The sequence below is a fragment of the Lygodium microphyllum genome, chromosome 18 (assembly GCF_053477565.2).
Source record: "Lygodium microphyllum isolate KBCC chromosome 18, Lygodium_microphyllum_v1.1.10, whole genome shotgun sequence".
NCBI lineage: Eukaryota > Viridiplantae > Streptophyta > Polypodiopsida > Schizaeales > Lygodiaceae > Lygodium > Lygodium microphyllum.
This window is the reverse complement of record NC_141152.1, coordinates 9,037,836-9,047,637: the sequence shown is the minus strand read 5'-3', so window position 1 is coordinate 9,047,637 and position 9,802 is coordinate 9,037,836.

Sequence of the window (9,802 nt, the reverse complement as noted above, 5' to 3'; positions counted from 1 at the left end):
GACAAAACAAACAACTTGCGAAAAACTTCAATATGCAAGCAAGCTAATACAAGGTGCACCACAACTAAACATCCAATATTTTTCACTATTTGCACAACAGTAACCATAATCTACAATATGTATGCAGATGTATTTTGTGTTTGCAACCCAACAAATAGTTGGAATCTTACAGATTTGAAATGTGTAACTTGTGCATCTATAAATGGCTGACATAGCCCAAACTGCAGTATACCCAAAAATTATTGTCAAGATCACTTACAAGCCCAAAACGGAGGTCGAAATGACCTCAAATGTAAACATTTACAACGAGATAGCCCTAAAGGGCTGATGTGCAATATGTACATTGTCCTTTCTATGCACCAAGTTTTATTGCAATTGGACACTGCAACCCTGCCTGCTCAAGAGCCTCTTGCGGCTATAACCCAAGGCAACTTGAGCAAGGTGAAAGAGCTTTTCACCCCTTTCTTTCTTGATTACTTTCATGCTCCAACACCTTCTCCTCAGCCTTCAATTGAACTCCTATAGTCATGGGATGGTCTTGATACCATGAAATAGACAAGAGGAAAGAGAGATGAAGAATCAAGAGCATATACACAAAGACAATGGAGACTTGAGTACACAAAGTGATAGGGCTGAAATATTCTTTTTCTTCATCATTCCTCCTCCACACAAAGAACAAAGTCTACAACATGATAAAAGACGCATATGAAAACACCTCAACATATGTACACATAGTAACTAAAGTGTGAACCCGCTAAGAAAAGAAGAGATGGCCCAATGAATTGACCATAACCAAGAATGGACTACATGGGTGTAGTCTAGTTGTAGAATCATTGGCATATCCTCATGTCAGTCACCTAACATGCTTGTGAATAATATCCTACCACATCATCAAGACACATAGTGGATGCTAGCTGACACCAACCCTCCCACGGCAGGAAATAAACATGAAACCAAGGTAGAAGCATGCAAAATCTATGCACATGGCTGAGCCATTAATCTCAAAACTGAAAAGAAACCATAAATTTTCCACTTAATAATGAACCGATTCGTTATCTTCAACATCTTCATCCATAGCTTCAACCATTATACAAGAACAAAAGCGAAAAGAAGAATTTCTGCACAAAAGACAGAGGAAAGAGGAGAGAGAACAACTTTTTGCACCACCAAAAAGGAGAATATGCAATTGGACAAGAGAGAGAAGGGAAAGAGGCACATAACCACTCGTGCACTCCACCCCACCTCTTCCCCAAAAAGCACACCCCTTCGTATTTTATTATTTCTTTGAAACTTTGATACATTTGATATTATAAGGCCTTTGGCCTTTAATTTTGAGTATTCCGACCCTTCACAAATGCATGCACGTAACACTTTTGTGTATATCATTTATTTATGATGAATGTATGTGTGTGTGGATGTGGATGTGGCCCCCTCATATAGGTGTGTATTTTAGTGATTTTGTAACAACGTACTTGTTATCTTTTTTACAAAAGATGAAATTATGATATATGCATGGACATTTTTGTGCCTTGTTTTTATGCTTCTTTTGGGTGTCATCATATTCCTCCCACACTGAAATGTGAAGCGTCCTCGCGAACCTTGTCAAAGAAGAACCACTCTCTAACATAAACAACTTCCAAAATTGTTAGTAAAACAACTTCGATCATAAGGCCTAGCCATGGTAGGGTATGGGACTCCAAATCCATGACCACCAGAGTAAGGGAACTCCTGCCTCGGTTACTCCCACACTGAAAACTTGTATAATCTCCAAAAGATAGGGTTCTATCTTCCACATGGATCATGAGTACAACTCCTCCATTCCAATGAAGAAAGAAATACAACTCCACCATTTAGCTAAAAAATACTTAAAGGAATGGGATTTGTTGTTGTATTTGAGCCTTTGTGAACGTGTTTCATGTGAGACAACTCTCTCCTATGGGCTTATGTGTGAGGGGAGAAAAACAAAATATGGGTTACCACCTTGGGAAGGACAAAACTAGGAAGTATAAAATTAACAAGGATGGGGATGGAAATGTAGATGGTGGTAATGGTAGAGTTGTTTGCTATTTTGAGGTGGGGCAATAATTTGCTTGCTTGTGATGATGTAGCAAAGGTTTTTTTCAAAATGCAAAGAGGAAAAAAAATAGATGGCATTTTGTTTTTGTTTTTGTTTTTGTTTTTTTTTTTTTGTTGGGAAAAGTGAGAGAGGGAGGATAGGCAGCTTGAGTATGACTTGAGTTTATCTTAATGTGAGGTTGTGTTTCTCATAAAGGTTAAAGGTACACATTTTTCTTTCACTTACCTTAGGAAGGGATAAGCATATTAAAGTTTTAAAAAAACATTATTATTTGATTGATCAAAGAGATAATAACCCTATCTCCCATATTTTGTGGCTGTTGGAGATCTGAATAGTGGCCTTTATCGAGGTCATGGACCAACTTGCCCTTTCTTCTTCTTTGAGATTGCCTCCACCATCCGGTGCTTCCCCACCACCGAGTCTATCTTAGCCCTTAGCCTCTGTAACTCAGTCAGATTCTTCAATAGATCTACCATGTCCCATTCCATGGTGATGGTCGATGTATCGACTCCAGCACTAAACATGAGAGGCCCCTTGGGGTGCAATCGCATTGTCTCCTTCACCACCGCCATTGACATCCCCCTGGTGGAAAGGAGTGTGCAGTGTGTTCGCACTGCATTTTTGGTAGATACTCTGGGTAGAGGAATCCCTCTTCTATTTTCCCTTTGTTCTATCTTTTCGATTGGGAATGACCTCTTTCTTCCTTTCACCTCCTCCTCTTCCTCTTCTTGGTACAACTGGGAGGCTCTTTCATGGTTGCGATTTGGACCTTCCCCTGCTTGTCGATGTTATTGCCATTCTTGTCACGGCTAAAGATAACGATGTCGATGCTAGGACAATAGCTCCATCATGTTGTCCTTGCTCATCAATAAGACCTTCGTGTTTTTCTGCTGCTGAGGTGGAGGTGACGGACGATTAAAATAATGATCCTATCTTCTAACAAATTCAGCATGGCCGATCATCATGCAAGAGATCGAGACTGCCTGGTGTGTCACAAAAGCTCTTTCGTAATGCGAATCCGTTAATGAGGTTCTGGCCAAGAAGCGCCAACTGACATAGGGCGAAAAGCTCCGACAACAAATTGTGCAAAGGATGCTGGTTAGGGCAGATCGAGCACATACACAATGCAAAACCCCTCTGTTGCCCTATGCTGCTGCTTTTTCTTCTTCTTTTGGTCCTCCTCCTCCCCCTCCTCCTTACGGGGGAGACAAGGGTAGAGGTTGCCTATAGCCAAGAATGCTTGAAAGGACAACCCAGCAATCCGGATATGCTTCCAACGATCACTCACAGGAAGGTTCTAAACCAAATCTTTCTCTCTTTCTCGCAGGTTCTAAACCCAAGAATTATATGTCTGTGGTGGTAGACCAAGCTGATGCTGCTGCAAAATGGGGTCATTAGCATGCCGAGGCCATGCACTTGCACTTCGGGGAAGGTTCTGCTTCAGAAAGGCTCCCAGGGAGCGCAGTGAGGAGGACTTCTCAAGCATCAACTGCTGCTGGTAAAGCATCATGGCCAGGGCCTGCTGATGAAGGAGCTCTTCCTCGGACCTAGCTTGCCAGTTGAATCGAGACCTGGGGGGAGGATCCGAGCCTGTCTTGTCGACATACTTCCTTCTCTACTTCTGCTGGCTGCTTCGCCCTGTTATTCTTCTTTCCTCTAATTTTTGTTCCTTCTTCTGTCTCGTTGCTAAAATCGGTCAAAATCTCTCTCTCTCTCTCTCTCTCTCTCTCTCTCTCTTCCTCTCTGCGCGTACCCTCTCCTCCCTCTTCCTTCTCCCTCCATTTCCACCATCTCTCTTTCCTCTCCCTTCTCTCTCCTTCTTCTCTCCTGCCCGCCATCTCTTCCTCCTTCTTCTTCCCTCTCCCTTCTTCTTTCTTCTCTTTCCTCTCCCTTCTCTCTCCTTCTTCTCTCCTGCCTGCCATCTCTTCCTCCTTCTTCTTCCCTCTCCCTTCTTCTTTCTTCTCTCTCCTCTCCCTTCTCTCTCCTCCTTCTCCCTCCCTGCCCGCCATTGCTCCTCCCTTCCCTCTTCCTCCTTCTTCCTCCCCTCCCTCCTCCTCTTTCTCCCCTTCTCCTTCCTCTCCTTGCCCAGCGCCGCTCGTCGCCGTCGTCGTCGCCGTCGTCCGCCGCCCGGCCCCGTCGTCGCCGCCCTCTGCGCCGGACCGCCCCGCCACGTCGCCTGCCGTCGTCGTCGCCGTCGTCCGCCGCCCGGCCCCGTTGTCGCCGCCGCCGGACCGCCACGCCTGCCGCCGCAGCGCCCCCGCACTCTCCGCCTCCACCTTCCCTCGGCGCCGACTCCACCTCCACCTCCCCTCCCTTCCACCTCCCACCTCCCACTAACCTAGGTTAGTACCTAACTCACCTAAGTCAGTCACTAACCAACCTCAGTTAGTCACTCACTAACTAAGTTAGTAACTAACCTAACTTAGTTACCACCATGACTAACCTAACCTAGTTAAAACTTAATTAACTAACTTAGTTAGTCAGAACTAACCTAGGTTGATTTCCCTGACTAACATGACCAACCTAACTTAAGTAACTTAAGTGACTTAAGTGATTAATGTGACTTGTGACTAATGTGACTTATGTGATTTATGTGATCAATGTGACTTACTTAATCACAACCTTCATTTTTTCATAAAAAAATTTCAAAAAATTTCTAAAAAAATTCCTTCTGTCTTTTGTTAATTTTTGGACCTTTGTCTGCTAGGCATTGCCTTTCCTATAATTTTAGAAAAATCCATCTTTCCTAAAATTACCCATAAATTGTCAAAAAAATAGGAAAAATCATTTAAAAAATTGTAAAAAATTCTCACAAATTCTAAAAACCTTCTAAAAAAATTTCACTCACCTCCCTTGCTCATTTTCCATTTATTCCAACATTAAAAAAAAATCACAACTAAAAATACAATAAAATAAATAAAATAAACAACCAACATAAATCCAATTAACACATATGCTAAGGTGTTGTTTGTTGTTTCATCAGTGCTTTTTGCTTTTCCTCTCCTGGGACTCTTCCGTGCGCATTCCTGCATTTCATACACACCCTGCCAGGTATTTATTTTCTGTTATTTATTTATTTCTTTTCCCCCTTAATCACGAATTAATTGTTAAAATACACCCTTTAATCCACCCACCGTTTCCACGCGCATTCGCGCTAAACACACATCCTTTTTTTTTTTTCCTTCTTTTCTTTTCTCTTTTTTTTGTTTCAAAAAGAGGTGGGCAGGCAGGTTGGGGTGGGCAGGGGCTAGGGAGGATGGGCGGGGTCAAGAAAAGGCGGATCCCCGTCCCGCGCACGTGCGCGGGGCGGGGTAAAAAAATTTGCCGTGACGGGATTGAAACGATGCGGGGATGACGGTACGGGGTACGCGGACACGACTGGGGCGCGTGGAGACGCGTTAAATCGAAAACGGGCGCGTTCACGCGCAAAACGAGCGCGAGAAAAAACGGAAAAATAAAGAAAAATGAACAACTCCCAATCCGCATGTCAAAACGAAATATCGTAAAAACGAAAAGTGGGCAGGACGACAGGAGGGAAACAGGAAAAATACGGAACGGGGGTTCCGGGAGGGGTAAAGGGCGTTCACGTGCAAAAAACACAAAAAACGAACCAAAAACGCAATTGAAAAATTAATATCGAAAGATCCGTGCATCGGAATGAAGGGCGGAAAAAAGGAAAACTGGGCAAAAAGATGTGCCCGACAATCCTATCCTATCAAAACATAATTCCGACTGAAATAAGACGCGTTCACATGGGGAAAACCCAAAAAAGAAACCCGAAAATGGGATCGGAAATTAATATCGGACGAACCGTTTACCGGAAGGTCATGCAGTAAGAAGGAAAAATGTCCGCAGGAAGAGGTGGCACAGGGTGATCACGTTAAAACGTCGTTCCGGCGGAAATAGGAGGGGTTCACATGTGAAAAACTCCAAAAAGACTCCCGAAAACTCATTTAAAAATTAATAAGTAAAAATCCGAAAGTCGAAAAAGGGTGGAGGGAAAAGGAAAAAGGGAGGGGAAGGCACAGGAGACACGGTTGTCAAATCAAATTGGAATTCCGATGCCAATAGGGCAAGTTCACATGGAAAAATGTCAAAAATACGCACGAAAAAAGTCTTAAAAACCCGAAAAATTAATAACGGTCAAACCATGTATCAGAATGATGCAAAATAAAAAGGAAAAATCTCAGGGGAAAAGCGGTTGGCAGGACTATGATGTCAGATCACGGTTCCGAAGCAAGAAAAGTGCGTTCACATGGAAAACCAGCTAAATTGCGTAAAATGCTTCAAAAATTAATAACTCAAAAACCGTGCACCGGAACAGGGGTAGGTAAAAAGGAAAAATGGTCCGGTCAAAGGGAGGAACAGGGCTATAAGGTTGGATTGGGACTTTGGTGAACGTAAGAGGCATTTACATAGCAGGACCTCAAAATCAGGGAATGAAGGAAAACTGCAAGGGAACAGCCCCAAGGGTGGGTGGAAAATAACCGGGTGGGTGGGAAGGTACCCCAGGAGGGTAAAAGCAAGGCAAGGCATTCATGCATGAGCAAGATAAGGCATATGCAGATGGGTATGCAACATAGACGCGCAGGGACGCGTCCCCACACTTAAGACCTTAACGGATAGGGTTAACCGAACAACAGGGACCTAGGACCATGCCACAGACCATCCACTAACTTCCCCACACTTAAAACATGAACATCACTAAGAAACGGAAGTTGTAGGGTTAGAAAAACTTGGCCCGTTTCGTCAAGAATCAAGGTTGAGTGTCGACGGCACGTCCAGAGTTGTTGTCGGCGCTAGAGGGACCAAGGCATCTTCTTGGCACACGTTCGTCATGGCAGGGACCACGCAACAGCACCCAGGGAGGTAGCTGATGGAAGGAATCGCAGGAAATTCGTCGATGAGGAGAGATATTGCACTCAACTCACAGTCACTCAATTGGAATGAAGGAACAGTCACTCGCCCCATGACTAATATCACTCGAGAAAGAATGATTAAAACCCGTAACTCATACCCGGTTGAGGAATCAACAAGGGGGAATGGTGCAGAAAGGAGTATGCCAGGGTGCACAGTTGATGGTGCATTAGTGCGTCCAACCCGTCTGGCATAGGTGCAAGGAGAAAGGCAAGGGAGCCTTAGGGTGCAGTGTACAGAACAGGGTGATGTGTCTTGTGATGACGGTAAAAACCCATCCCGTGGGTGCACAGGGAAACAGAAACATACCTGACTCCAAGTGTCGTAACGTCCCTCAATCTCACCTCTCGGTATTTGATTGAAGAAACTCCAGTCACACTCAACCCACCCTCTGTCTCACTCTCTGTTGATAGATACAGGAGGGCAGCCTTTTCCTGAAACCCATTGATGTAATCCTCACAGTCACTTGTGCAAAAGTGTATGCCTTGTGCGCATTTGATGGTGCAACAGTGCATCCCGCCCTGTGTCGGCATACAGTGCAAGAAGGAAGGCCAGGGAGCCTTATGGTGCAGTGCACAGAAACAAATCGTGCTTTGTGCTTTGAGAGGCCCATCCTGTGGGTGCACACTTCATTCACACTTCTCACCTCTCATTTGATTGGAAGGGAAAAGACTGGTCTCTCGCCCCACCCTCTGTCTCACTCTCTGTTGATAGTTACAGAGGGCAACCATACTCACGTCCCCATCCGGTTAGGATGAAAGCTCACATCACTCAAGGGGTTGTCGATGAAGATCGCGTCATCAGTTGTTGAAGAGGCGTACCCAGGGAGGTAGCCATCAAATTCGAACATTGTGTTGGATAGGAATATGTCGTCTGCTAGAGGACAGTTAGTCACTTTGCAAAGAGACCCAGGACACAGCGTACCAAGGGAGGCAGCTTCGGAATTGGATCCGAGGGATATCAATCAATGAATCCACTTTCTGGACTGCTGGGTGTTACCACCTTTTCCACAGCCAGCTTCTCGCCCAAGGGTGTTTATCACCTTTTCTTGGAACGAGGCCTGCTATGACAGGGAATTGCTTCCTTTTCTCTCATAACAGATTTGTTTGTTTGTTTTTTTTTTCTTTTTTTTCTTCTTTGTTTTTTTTTTCTTTTTTCTTTTTTTCTTTCTTTTTCTTATTTTCCCCTATTCCCGAGGGTCTTTCCACCTGTTCTCGAAGAAGAGGTCGGCATGACAGGGACCTAAGTCCTTTTCTCCCATGACCGATATATTGTGTTTTTCTTTTTTTTTTTCTTCAAATTGAACAAGGGAATGGTGGAAAAAACCATGTGTCAAAACCATCCTCTGTACTGCCGCTGGTGAAAAATAGAAGATAAGAGATCAAGGCTGAAAGGAGGTTTTGAGGGAACAGAGGGTTGCATCCACTTCAGCAGGAGTGATTGAAGAACGGCTATCAGAAGTAGCATCATAAGAAGTACAGTGCCGCGCCAACGAGGGAAAAGATCAAGTGTCCGTAATTGTCAAGATCCCCAAGGAGGAAAGTACTTCTTCAGGCGATATCCATTGATCAGAAAGGGATCATCAGAGGCATCAACGGTCTGCACTTGGATAGAACCATTAGGGTTGACGGCAAGTACCTTATAGGGGCGCATCCACCGCTGTTGGAGCTTGCCAGGAAACTTGCCAAATCGTGAATCATAGGCTAGGACCAAATCACCTTCTTTGAACTCCTTGTGCTTGATGAAGCTGTCATGGTAAGCCTTACGTCGAGCTTGCGTGGCTTCCATGCACTGTAGAGCCATCCTACGAATTTCGTCCAAACATTCCAAGTGCAGGAGACGGCGTTGCAGTGAATCGTCATCCCCCAAACGCTCTTTGATCGCCACTCTCAAAGAGGGTAGTTCCAGTTCAACAGGAAAAACTGCTTCTGTACCATACACCATTGGAAAGGTGTCTGTCCTGTTGCTGCTTTATGGGAGGTTCTGTACGCCCAGAGGGCCTCTGTAAGTCGATCGTCCCAATCACGACGATGTGCGGCAATCGTTCTTGTCAGAATCGAGCAGAGGATGCGATTGGTGACTTCGACTTGGCCATTGGCTCTGGGGTAATAGGGAGTGGACTTGCGATGGCGGATCTTATACAATTCTGTCAACTCCTCCATGACTTTGTTAAGGAAATGAGTGCCTCTGTCACTTACCAACTCTAAGGGACTGCCAAAACGGGTGATGATATTCTCGTACATAAACAGGGCCACGCTGTTACCATCGTCCCGCTTGAGGGCTTTAGCTTCACACCACTTTGTGACATAATCCGTACATACGAGGATGTATCTGTTCTGTTTCCTTCTAGTAGGAGGATCGATTGGACCTACGAAGTCAATGCCCCACTTCTCAAACGGCTTCAACGGAAGGATAGGGTGCAGCGGCATGGCACTTGTCTTGGTGGGTTTCCCCATTCTTTGACAAGCATCACATCTTTTACAGTAATCATAGGAATCTTTGTGAATAGTAGGCCACCAATATCCTGCTAGCAGAGCCTTCCTGGCTGTAGCTTCTCCTGCAAAGTGACCTCCACATGGCTCGTCGTGGCAAGCCTTCAGAACAATCCCAATCTCGTCTCCTGCAACACATCTTCTGAGCATTTCATCTTTACCTTGCTTGTACAGTGCACCGCCTAGCAGGGTGTAGGGGGCTGATTCTAGCATGAGCTTCTTCCTTTCCCGACTAGAAATACCAGGAGGGTACTGTTGGGTTGCCAACAGATTGGCAATATCCGCATACCAGGGAGTGACAGTTTCCACCAAGAAT